At 41.5% G+C, this 12,015-nt stretch overlaps 1 long non-coding RNA gene across 1 annotated transcript in view; it reads right to left on the reverse strand.

The window, feature by feature from the left end:
• The window catches only part of LOC102063085 (uncharacterized), a 261,997-nt gene that overhangs the window by 111,277 nt on the left and 138,705 nt on the right, over nucleotides 1-12,015 (reverse strand). The window lies entirely within an intron of this gene.

The raw sequence follows: 12,015 nt of genomic DNA on the forward strand, positions 1-12,015 counted from the left end.
AGAGAGCAGGGGGGAAAAATCAGTGTTTTAGGTGCATTGTTTAATATCATCCTTCAATTCATTTTTTCCACAGTCAGAAGCAGGAAAAAAGGAAGCACAGGAACCACTTGAAAATGCCAGAGCTGAATGGTACTGAATGTACCCATGAGAGTATAACAGAGCATTTTTCCTGCAATTAATTTCTGATGAGAGACCAGTGTATGAAAAAATATATGTGGTAGGTACCCCCCAAAGAGAAGAACAGAATGACTCCTCAATGCCTTTTCAGTTCCAAAGAGACCTGTCACAGACATCTTTTCATGAAAATCCTTTCCTTAGGATTTTTTCCTCCTGAGAAGCTGAGAGGCCTCAGGAGCAAAATGTAAACAATGGTTATCTGCTGCTGTGGAATGCAACAGGTGGGTCTGTGATTGGCCCATCTTGGATGTTTGTAATTAATGACCAATCACAGCCCAGCTGGCTCGGACAGAGAGTCTGAGACAGCTGCCTTTGTTATCATTCTTTTTCTTTCTGTTCTTAGCTTAGCTAGCCTTCTGAGATGAAACCTTTTCTTCTATTCTTTTAGTAGAGTTTTAATCTGATATATATCATAACATAATAAATCTAGCCTTCTGAAACATGGAGTCAACATTCTCCTCTCTTCCTTCAACGTAAGACCCCTGTGACCACCATCACAGAGACACAGTGTAATATTATGAGAAATGTGCATTTAAGAGAGATTTCCCACCATTTCAGAATCCTGGTGGTAAACTGAGGTCCACAAGTGCAGTGAGTCCCTCTAACTCCCAGCCAGCCCAGCAGCAGGATCAGACCACAGGCATTCTGACTCCCAGCCATTGCAGTGGGTATCAGCAATTAACAGACCAAAACTTTCCAGGCTGATGAGGCCTTTCTGCATCATGGGCTCTGTTTTCCAGGACCTGGCTCCCAGAGCACAGCTGGTGAGGGTTTAATTGCACAGGCATTTGCAAACACTGCTATTACACAGTGAAACATGGGGACAGTTATAAATAGCACAGAGGGAAATTCAGCTCACAGAAAACTGGTGTCCCACAGGCCTCCACAGACCTTCTCCTGGATGCAGAATTTGGCAACTGAACTAGTTCAGGGTCAAATGTTTCAGGTTGACCCCTGTAGCAATGCCCCTTTTGAACACTTTTCCTCCTGCCTGCTACAAAGGTTACAGAGTAGGAAATGCCCATTATTGTTTGACCTTGTGTCACGGAGACATTTTAAGGCCCAAATGTGAGGTTATTTTTAGTTGTGCTGTTATTTCAAAGCCAGGCTGGGGAGAGCAAAATCAGCAAAACTTCACAAAGAGAAACAATACAAAATGGCAACCAGCATTATCTTCCCTTTCAGCTTGACAGGGATATTTGTCTTGATACTGAGCTGTGCTGGTGCTGTGCTTCCTCCAGGAATGTTGAATAACTTCCACTCACGTTACACAAGCGCCTGCCCCTGGATCACTTTCCTGTGTTGCCTCTTGGCTGCAATGCCTGCAAAGGCTTTGTAATCCCCAGTTCTATTATTGTTTCCTAAGGATGCATCCTGCCTGGAAAACAGCAAAGGAAGGGAAACTGTATTTAACATTACTTCCTAATTAAACTGTTTGCATCATTCAAAGCCTGTGATGAATTCCTTCCTTTTTTCTCCTTCCCCTCTTGTTTACTAAAATCAGGAGATACAAAAAGACAGCAGGAGAGAGACACAGTAAACCAGATCCTAATCTCCAGCACAAAAGGTATTGGAGCTTTTCCAGGTTTCTACCAGCATCCTGAGGATCAAATTCTCTGACAACTTGCCATTGTAACCTTGCAGAGGACAATGTTCTGGGCTGATGTGTAAGCTTTGCCAGAAAAGTTTAATTTCTGGAGTTATGAAACTGGAGATACTGGAAAGCTATTTGTAGTGGGTTTGGAATGTGGTTCAGCTCTGGATTCAATCTTTACATATATATATATATATTTTTTTTTTTTTCCATGATTTTCCCTAAAATCATTTGTTTGTGTTCCTGTCTCTGGTGTTTACAGAGATGGGAATGAGCTCACACCCAGATCTGAATTCAGAACTGAGCTTCCCCAGGGTTCAGGTATGTTTGGTCCAGTGTCTAGATTTGGGCTCATCTCCAATTAAATGGGTCACAGTCCTGATGAGCAACCATCCCTCTTGGCTTTATAATCCGTGCCTCTCAGAATATGGGATTTCATATATTCCAAACACTCAAACAACATTAACTGCTGAACACTGACATGAACTCTGAATGATCAGCCCAGAATGTAAAGATTACCACTCCCCAAATCAACAACAGCAATACTGAGAGGAAGAGGCATGAGACAAAATTCTGAGGTTGCAGAGCAGGGAAAAGCCTGGGACTCCTGACCTTCACAACAGAATGGAAAAAATATATCTGTTTTTCCATATTCCAAGGATTTCCTGACAGCTTGAGAGTCTATAGCTGTTTGCATTTTAAAAGAAGGTCAAGTTTCTCTGCTGCAATACATGCAAGCATAGGCATTGTCCCTGCATTCACCCATGTGGGCATTTCAAAAGATCACCTATAAACCATTCCTTTTGCTCCAGTGAAGGTTGTTGAAAAAACACACACAGAGGTTTTGTCCATAAAAGATGGAATGAATATAGAATGAATGCTAAAATGAATGTAAGAAGAAAGAAATCAGAAATATAAAGAAGCCATTTAGCGCCCTAAAGGAAAGGCAGAGTTGAACTAATAGAAATTATTAACTACAAACTGTCTTCCATAATGAAAAATACATTATTATTGTCATTCTCTTTACTATACTTAGTAGCAGTAACTTTCCACAGGCTTGACCAAAAGGCAGTGGCATGGGAGATCTGTGTCATCCAGGTGCAATGTGCCAACAAGATGCAAAACAAAGATCCTTATAGTAGGAGTCTTAGTAAAATATCTGTATTGTATATTGAATATCTGTATATAGGCCTTGCCCTGATAAGCCCTGGTTGTTCTTGATGGGCTGCAGCTGTGATGTCCTTTATTGGGCTGCAGCTGTAGCTAGTGAAGATAACTGTGATAAAAGGGGGGTGAGCTTGGCCAGTCAAGGAGAGCCTGGAAGGAGCCCTGACTAAGAAGCAGCAACAAAAAGACGTTTTCTGTGCTGTGAAGAACTGCCCCCAAGAAATATCACCGAGAAGGTGCGGCACTTTAGAAATATGATTGCGACAGTACAGGACTTTAGAAATATTTAGAAATATGATACTAACAATAAGATAACAACAGATCCTGATGATCACCAGAGGTCCAGAGATATTTTTGGTAAAGAAACCCTCACTGAGAGTTAAATAATATTTACCTGATTACATTCTACGTTTCCTTGTGCATACATTGAGCATCACACACCAAGCAAGGCTGCTGCCTTTCTACAGAAACAAATGTATTTTCTTAATAGATCACTTCTGTGTCAGATCATGTTGAAAAATATTGTCTTTGACATATCTGAGTGCCCAAAGGTTAGGACCATGTGGCCTCTTTCTCTGCTGAAAGAATAGCATCACTGTAATAATCAATTATCACCAAATCAGGGCAAGATCAGAAAATGGATACAATTAAAACAATGGAGGAAAATAAATAGTCTGTGCAGTGCTACTCAATAATCTGCAAAGGGACGTCCAGAGAGCTGCCCTAAAGTAGTCTCTTCTCACAGACCCTCAGCAGACAGCTCCTCACAGCTTGGGTGGGCACCTCCACATTGCCAGTCAGTGGCTGTAGGCAGGAACTGAGTCTGCACAAAGTCACGGGATCTCTTCCAGTATCTGTGTGGAAACACTCACCCCGGAGCTTTACAAGCAGCTCCACACAGGAGTGGAGGAGCTGCCTTCCTTCCTCTGCCATCTGGAAGTGGTTTGTGTCCCACTAGTGGTATGCACATCACAGCTTGGAGAGCCCTGCTTTGGACCAGGAGCCTTGCTCAGGGTTCCTCTGGCTGCTGTGGAAGCTCCTCAGCCTGCTCTGCACCCAGAGAGGATGAAGACCCTCCAGAGCAGCTGCATCACTGTCTGTGAAGTCTCATATCTCATGAGCAGCACTTTAAACCTGCCTTAAACTCCGCTGGCTCGAAGGCTGATCTGGCTGATTTAGATCTTGGTAAGAGAAAAGACAAACAGATTTTCCCAGCCTTTATAGTCTCTTCTCAGGAAGGAAAATAATTTCCTCTGAGGCATGCTGAAGAAGAAATCCATTAGCAGTTACAAAGCAGGGCTGAATGTTATTGTTACCTCCAAACAGTTCTAACAGCCTTTGATTCCATTCCTATTACTTTGAGAGAGAAACATGGGATTTTATGTGCATGCAACCAGTGTCTCCTAATTGCCAGCTCCTTACCACAATTCCATTGCATTAGATTTAAAAACTAATAAAATAAGCATTTTGTTCCTTTTGTAATAACAATCACAAAGCAGTCCACTTATATCAGTTTCTCTGAAGTGCATCCATTTGCTGCCCACTCACAAGCATAACATTAAGTGACTGTCAGGCCTGTAATTTGGAGCAAATTCATTCCTTTAGGGATCACCTTGAGTGTAACCAGGGTGGGTAAAGAAGTACTTGAAGTATTTAAGCTGAAGGGAGAGCTACAGGAAACAGGTGATTCATGCAGAAAACTGCACATCAAAGACTGCTGCCATGACTGCATGGCTTAGGCACACTGTGACACACCTAGCTCAAGTAGTGGTCCACGGGACACGTATTTGTCCATCTGGGCATTTTTGAAGGAAAAATACATTAAAAGCAAGTGCTTCTTCTTGCATTGAATTTTTATTGAATATTTGCTCTCATTTGGGATTTCCCCTCCCCCCATTTCACATGTAAGTTTCTCTTCTCATTTTAGAGGAGTGCAAATAAATGGATTAAGGGAGAGCTTTAGGGCTTTCCAAGGTAGGCAAAGTTATAAAATAAAGGTAATTAACGAATTTGCATTTGAAGACTGAGCCATTAAAGAATTACATGCAAAGGTGAGAAGGAAGAGAAAAGAATTCTTGTCAATCAGACAAAAAGTCATTTACTACCGTTTCTCTTGCTGGCAAGGAAAAACACACGCATATATGAAGCAAAAGGAAAAAAGGAAGGAGAACTAAATTAATTAAAGTTCATTAATCATGGACCTGCAGCTATAAAGATCTTACAGAATGAGGAGGGATAGAGCTTGGGTTATATTAGAATGAGCTGGAGCTCTGCAGGAGTCACAGAATCTTTAGAAAGATTTTATTAAATATATATATATATATATATATATATATATATATATATATATATAGCAAAGCATCAAGAAAGAAAGCATGTGGCTTGTGAACAGAAATCTGTGGCTCATGACAGTAAATATAAACACTGGCTTTGAACATCTGCAACTATTATTAGACAAGGTCTGTTTGTTTACATGGCCTGCTCTAGCAGGTGAAGAAATGAAGAGGGTATTTTTAGTGTCAGCAGGTTTTAAACTTGAGGACTTTGGGTCTTGGGTGATTTTGATTAACCTGTTCAGTTACTGGGCTTTTTTGATGACATGCATATAGGGGTGGCACATTCAATTTTTAAACAAATTCAGATTAGCTACAATAAGCATATTTTTTTCATATTATTTTGCAACTATTTATGATGCATATCATCCCAGCTTCCTGCTCCAGTGTAAAAATCTTTGCTGCCTGTATTCAAAATCATGAAAGTTATGTTGCATGGGAGAAAAGTCATGCATGAAGATTAATGATAATAATGATAATGAAAATAATAATAATAAAGAAACCTCTTCTTTTAAATAGATTTTTCAACTTGAAAGAAGATTTTGGGAATCCTTGATTTTCTGCTCCCTTTTCTCCCCCTTTTGTAGTCTTGGGCAGGTTACTTCAATGTTCATTGCCCTTCATTCTGTCTTGGAGAGATGTACAGAGACTGCCTGTTTTAGGGGTTTCAACTCAATGGTAAGAAGAGTGACAGTCAAATGAAACAGTAAAGAAAGCAAAATAATTGCTGAGATTAAGAGTTTGAAGTGCCAAAACATCACCTTCTCAAGTCAACTTGAATTATATTTAATCCACAGAGTCATAACTTCATATATTCGCTGCATACACTTCCCTAAAATAATATTATCACAAGAAAAGTCCACCAAACCGAACAAAAAGCAAAGTCATTTGGTTTTGGGGTTTTTTTTTTTTTGGTCTATGGAAGTTTGTTATTTCGCATTGTGTCCTGCTCTGGGTTCTCTCTAGAAGGAGCAGTGCCAAGGCACTCTGAGAAAGGCTATTCTTGTTCCACTCTCAGCCCAGCAAGAATCAGGAAGCTCCATAAATCTCACAAGAAAGTCTGTTTTGCCAGCAGGGCTGATTCTGAAGTTAACCCAAGTTGTGTCATACCTTTCAACAAGGATCCAGCTAAGCTGAATTATCGCATTTACAGGAATCAAAGAGAGCTTCAGAAGGGTTTGGACAGAGATCAGGAAAGTATCATAGCACCAAGCATCTAAGTAGGTCCCAAAATCAGATTCACCAAGCAGTTGCTCAACAGGGGCAAGAGAAGCACCAGCAACACTGAAATCCAGCTCCTGATCAGGCTCAAGGAAGGTGTCAGAGGCAAAGCACCAGGGATTAAAGAGAGAAATGACACAAGCTGAACATAAATTTGAGCCTCATTTTCTGGTAGGTTTGTTTAGAGTTTTGGCTAGTTTTTTTCTTTGCTGGATTCAAGAAAAATAAAAAATCTCCTCTCCTGTAGAGGTCAATTATGCCACATGCAAGATTGCCTAGCTGCATTTGCAGAGTTGCACACGTTGCTCCCCACCCCATAGTTTATTTCCCATGTGTTGGCCTATCAAGGATTGAATTAAAGAGCAATCAGGCCCTCAGTGGTGAAAGACAGTTTAGTTTCCAGAAGTGTATGCTCCTTTTGGCCAAGGCAGCCCTGTCCTTGTGGCTCTGTTCTTATTACACATATTAACTGTGGTCCATTTGAGGTGCTATGTGAGTGCATGGGCTTGGAAGGATATTCCCAGCCAATGTGATGAAAATTTCCACTATGTTAACACAAAAGGAAGAATTGAGGTATCATTTACATGCTTCTGAGTTCAGGATAAATGTAAATGATAGAAAATCAATGCAGCTTTTGGCTGGAAATGAACATGAGGTCCCACTGGCAGGGCCTTGGGGTAGAAATAAGCAGCAAATTGTTCCTCTGCCCTTGAAAACATCATCAAAACCCCATTAAGGAAAACTCCAGTAATCTCTTGATGCATTTTTTCCCAGAAAGAGAAAATTACCACCTCTGTCACATGTACCTCCAAACATCATAAAACAAGAAAAATACCCATACAGCAAGTGGTTCCAAGGTTGGGTGTTATCCTAAACTGTAAGAGATTCAGGTTCAAGTAGCTACTTCCTGACCCTCGCTCTCTAAAATATAAAGCCCAGCAGTATTCCAGAAAGACAATTATTTACCTATAGAAATCTAATGTTGTAAAATTTCTCCTGGACAAAACATCAGAATTGGAACATTCCCACAGCTCCACCAAAGACTGCTGGGTTAGCTGCCATTACATCACAGGATGTACACTACCCAGACCCTCCTAAACCACCCAGAGGTAGGAAAATTAAACACAGCAGATCCCAAAGATTCCACCACATTCCCTGTGACGAGTTCTCAGGGAAAGCCAAACACCCTGCACTGGCCCTGTCTGCATTGATAAATGATAAGGAGCAGAACACAAGCCTGGTCAGCACTGCCCACACCATTGTTAGCCTGCTCACAAATGTGGGTTTGGCTCTTGCCAGCTTCTCCTCTCTCAGATCTGCTTCAGCATGATCTGAGAGATAGCAAAGGTCAGTTGTTTCCACCAGGCAGCATGGCCAAAGTGTCCTGGCTCTTTGGGAGGGGAGGAGGGTGAGCTCAGCCCCATGGCTGAGTCATGCCCTGCTCTTTGATCTCCAGGCCAAAGAACCATCCCTGGCTCATTGTGTTCTGCTATAGACACAATCCTGACAGTCTGAGTTGAGAAGAAAACTGCCTGCTTCACTATCTCTCCATAAATCACTCAGGACTTCTCCAGAACATGTTGGTGGGATTTCTGGGGTGATTTGGAAGATCCCAGTTTGAAGAACACTGGAAGCAGCCTGTGGTTTTTTTGTGTTAGAAAATGGTCCACCAAGAGTTATTCTGTAAATCTAATTCAGGCAGTGAGACAAGGGGGATGTTTCCACAACTCTGACCTTCAGTTTTGGATGAAGAAGAAATACATTGTCTTTCCAATAACCAAGACTCCAAAGGACTTGTAAACACTGGAGCCAGAGAACACCTCTGTGAGACAGTTTGGTCCATGACATTATTCCCTTTCTATGGGGAGGAAAATTGGGCTACAACTTTGCTGAAATACTTTTCAAGGGCTTTTTCAGCATGCAAGTGGCACTGCTGAAAACAGGATGCATGAGTCACAAACCCTGGGCTCCCAATTAACTCTGCAGGGAAGGGAGATGGTGATTTGGATTTTGGATGGCAGCAGCAGGTTGCAGCCGCAGAAAAGGATGTGCTTCCTGGAGCCTTCTGAGCTCCATATCATTTATCACCTGAGCCAAGGGTGATAAATGGCACCAAGGAGCCAGGCTGGAAAGCTGGCCCCTCTCTGCCACAGCTGCAGCAGCACACTTGGGCAATAAACTCTACCTCTCAACACCAGGCAGCAGGGGGCTGAAAAGTCAGATCCTTCAGCACACAAGGTCACCAGGCCAAAGCCTTTTTCTGGATTTAGCCCTCAAAACAGGATTTAATAGCACACGGTAAATAAGGCCTTGGGCCACACATGAAACAATGAAGATGAAACGAACTGCTGAATAGCTGCTCATTAAGAGGCCTCTGAACATCCTGTGCACAGAGGTAAGAGGCGTCGGCGGAAAAAATAGTATGGGGATCAGATAATTAAAAAATGAATCATAATGAATTACACAGGCAGCTTTAATTAGGGCATTTCCTAACTTTTCCGTGCTTTTCTCTGTGACATCAAAATGCCCTTCCAACGCCATTTTTTTGTGTGCACAGCTTAGAGCTCTGTTCAGTTGTGTTCTGAAGGCCACAGGAATATTTATGTTGCAAAGGCAGCTTAGGTTTTTCCTCACAGGTATGTTATCTCCAAGTCACTTGGATCTCCATGGAGGAGACCCTGACACCTTTACAAAGAACTGCCCCAATAAATCAAGAGCAAGAACAGACTCAAGCCCTGTGTCTTTAAAAGGCGTCAGAGGGAAAAGACAGAGCAGTAGAACTACTTGTTGTACAACTCAGCTCTTCCAGATACATCAGCTTAAAACCATACCGGATTCCAGGGCATCCGTGGGAAAGTATTTATTTTACCTGTAGGTATAATTGTAAGCAATAAAAACAGCTCAGACCTTGCCAGAAAGGGTGTGAATTTCTAAAAAGAAGGAAAAACTCTGAATTCCAATACCTGAGCAAACAAGTTAGTATAACAGAAAAAAAAGTAAATGAAACAGCATTGCCAAAACAATGAGCTTATGGTTTGCCAACAGCTGGATTGCACTTTCACTTGCAAATGCTACAAAAAAAGGCTCTGAGTTCTTAGCACATTTTCTTTTGAATCCAGTCATTTTGTTTCTGAGTACAAAATATGCGCAGAGAAGGAAAAAAGTAATATTAGCAGAAGCTCTGAAAACCAAAATAATCTCCCCATATCTTTTCCTTTGGGAGAAATTTCACCAGTTTGTCAATAAAGAAAAAGCATGTCTTGCCAGCTTAAAAAATATTAGCAACACAAATACTGCTGTGGCCTTCAGGAGGTAGGAAGAGAGAATGGAGCTCCCCAAAATGCACATGCACAGAGTTAAAAATATGATCTGCAATGTTTTGATGCACCTTGCCAACTAAAAGCTCCACAGTTTGCTGTCAAACCAGGGATGCAAAGGCTGGAAGGGCTGCGTGTCTCCCAGACAGCTGGTGACAATGCAGCCTGATTGCAATCTCCCCCAGGTTGATGCCCAGGTTGTCCTGTCACAGCCTCACCATCACAAAATGAATGAGGAGTTGGACTTCCCCAGCCCAGCATTTGAATTTGCATGGACACACTTTTCTGAGCAAAATCTCATCAGACAAAGGTTTCCACGGGCAAGCTCTTGTGCTTCCTCGTACGCCACAAAATTCCCATTGCCTTCCTGACAAGTCTCATTTCCAGCCCTGAGTGAAACCAGAACATTCATGAAAAGCAAACTAGGTGGGAGAACAAAGTTAATCAACTTCAAAAGCCCTTCCAGAAGCCTGTTTTATAGGATGGCTTAAGACAGGAGTTATTTCAAGTAAGCTTGTTCGACTAAGCTCCAGCATCGTGTCTTGATAGGGAATTAGAACACCTAAAAATGTTACTAATCTCTGCCCTTCAAGCTGACAGTGACACCTTTGATCAGGTCTTTACACCTCTGTACTCACCTCCACCTTCCTTTGGCTGCTCAGCCCGGCTGAGTTTTTCACACAGAACTGACTTCTCCTTTTTGGTCTCTGATAATCTACTAAATCTCTTCTACTCCTTATCACAAATCTATTTTGCAGCTATTTTGCAGCTCTGCTTGGAGGGCTTTTTAGACAATATTGAAAACCCTAGAGAAGCTGCACCTCTCCTGTACAGTCTCTGCATTATTGTACGTGCACCTGCTCCTTTCTGCTGTGAACCTAGACAAATGCAAGGTTTCTCTTTTGTGCCAGTCAGCCCCTTAAATATGAAGGCAGAAAATTGTGCTGTTCTAGCCCAGAAGGTCTTGCAATGGTGGAACTCACAATGGCAGCAACAACAACATCTGACCAAAATGCTCCTTTTGCTAGATTTGGCAGAGTTGGCCATCTTTGAAAGGTATCATGCAGCAGTCTCTGTGTAAAATTCACATAAGGTAAAAAAACCCCCAGCTGAACCTTAAAAATGAGATGCATTTTTACTTGGCAACACTGGTTTTCTGATTGTTTTCTAATGGCAAAGACTAAACAAGATGGCTGTGGCAAAGCAAAGGAGACAACTGAAAATGAAGGCAAAAACAAAAAACCTATAGACAACTCCACAATAAAGACAATTTCCATGCAAACTGCAACTGTTAAATTTCAGGCCTTTCAGCTGTCTGTCTGCCTAAAAGCTTTTTATTCAGCAAACCATTTACTTTGAAACAAACCTAGGTCTGGAAAATTTCTGCCCAAAACATGCTTCTTTCACAGAATCAGAAATTAGCTGATGACTTAATAGCAACACTTACTACTAAGCATTATAATAAGGAAGTATTTTATGTACTTGCCTTGCATTCTACCAAAGACAAAGATGAGAGACTTGCACTGTTCTTGTACCACACATATTGTAGATCAAAAGTTTGCCAGTAAGGGTCCCAATGGTGGTGTTCTCTGGCTTTTGTGGAAGGCTGAAACATCCCAGAAAAACCAACAACCAAAACTGGTGGTAAGCACTTGTGATAAAATAACTAAATGAAATTTGGCTAGGAAGCTGAGGCTTGTACATACAGAGAAAGATAGTTGAAGAGATATGTTTGGGGGTGAGTAGCAGAGCAATGTGTGGTTAATAGCCAATATAGCAAGCCCACAGTTCTTTACAGCATATTTGGGAACTTACTGCCCAAGAAATAACAGATGGAAACAAAGGAAGATGCAGTCATTTCCATAATAATACTTGAAGGATGGAAAACAGAGAGAAGCCCTCTGAATTTCTGTTTCAAAAGTATTGTTCTAATCATACTAAAATCCACAGCATTAATTCTCCAGATACCATGAGGAAGATGATATGAATGATGTCTGGACCAAATCTGGGACCTGAAAGTCTGATCAAGTAAGAAAAACCACCCAAACCATCAATGTTTTGTTAAGCAAGTGTTAAAACATCTTGGCAAGACCTATCTATAGCAGATACAGGAGCTGCAGAATGGCCATCTGGTCCAGCATCCTGTTTTCAACAATGGCCATAAGCAAACCTCATGTCTAAGTTAAGAACAGGGGCAAATGTATAT

This window comes from Zonotrichia albicollis, chromosome 6 (genome assembly GCF_047830755.1).
Source record: "Zonotrichia albicollis isolate bZonAlb1 chromosome 6, bZonAlb1.hap1, whole genome shotgun sequence".
Classification (NCBI taxonomy): Eukaryota; Metazoa; Chordata; class Aves; order Passeriformes; family Passerellidae; genus Zonotrichia; species Zonotrichia albicollis.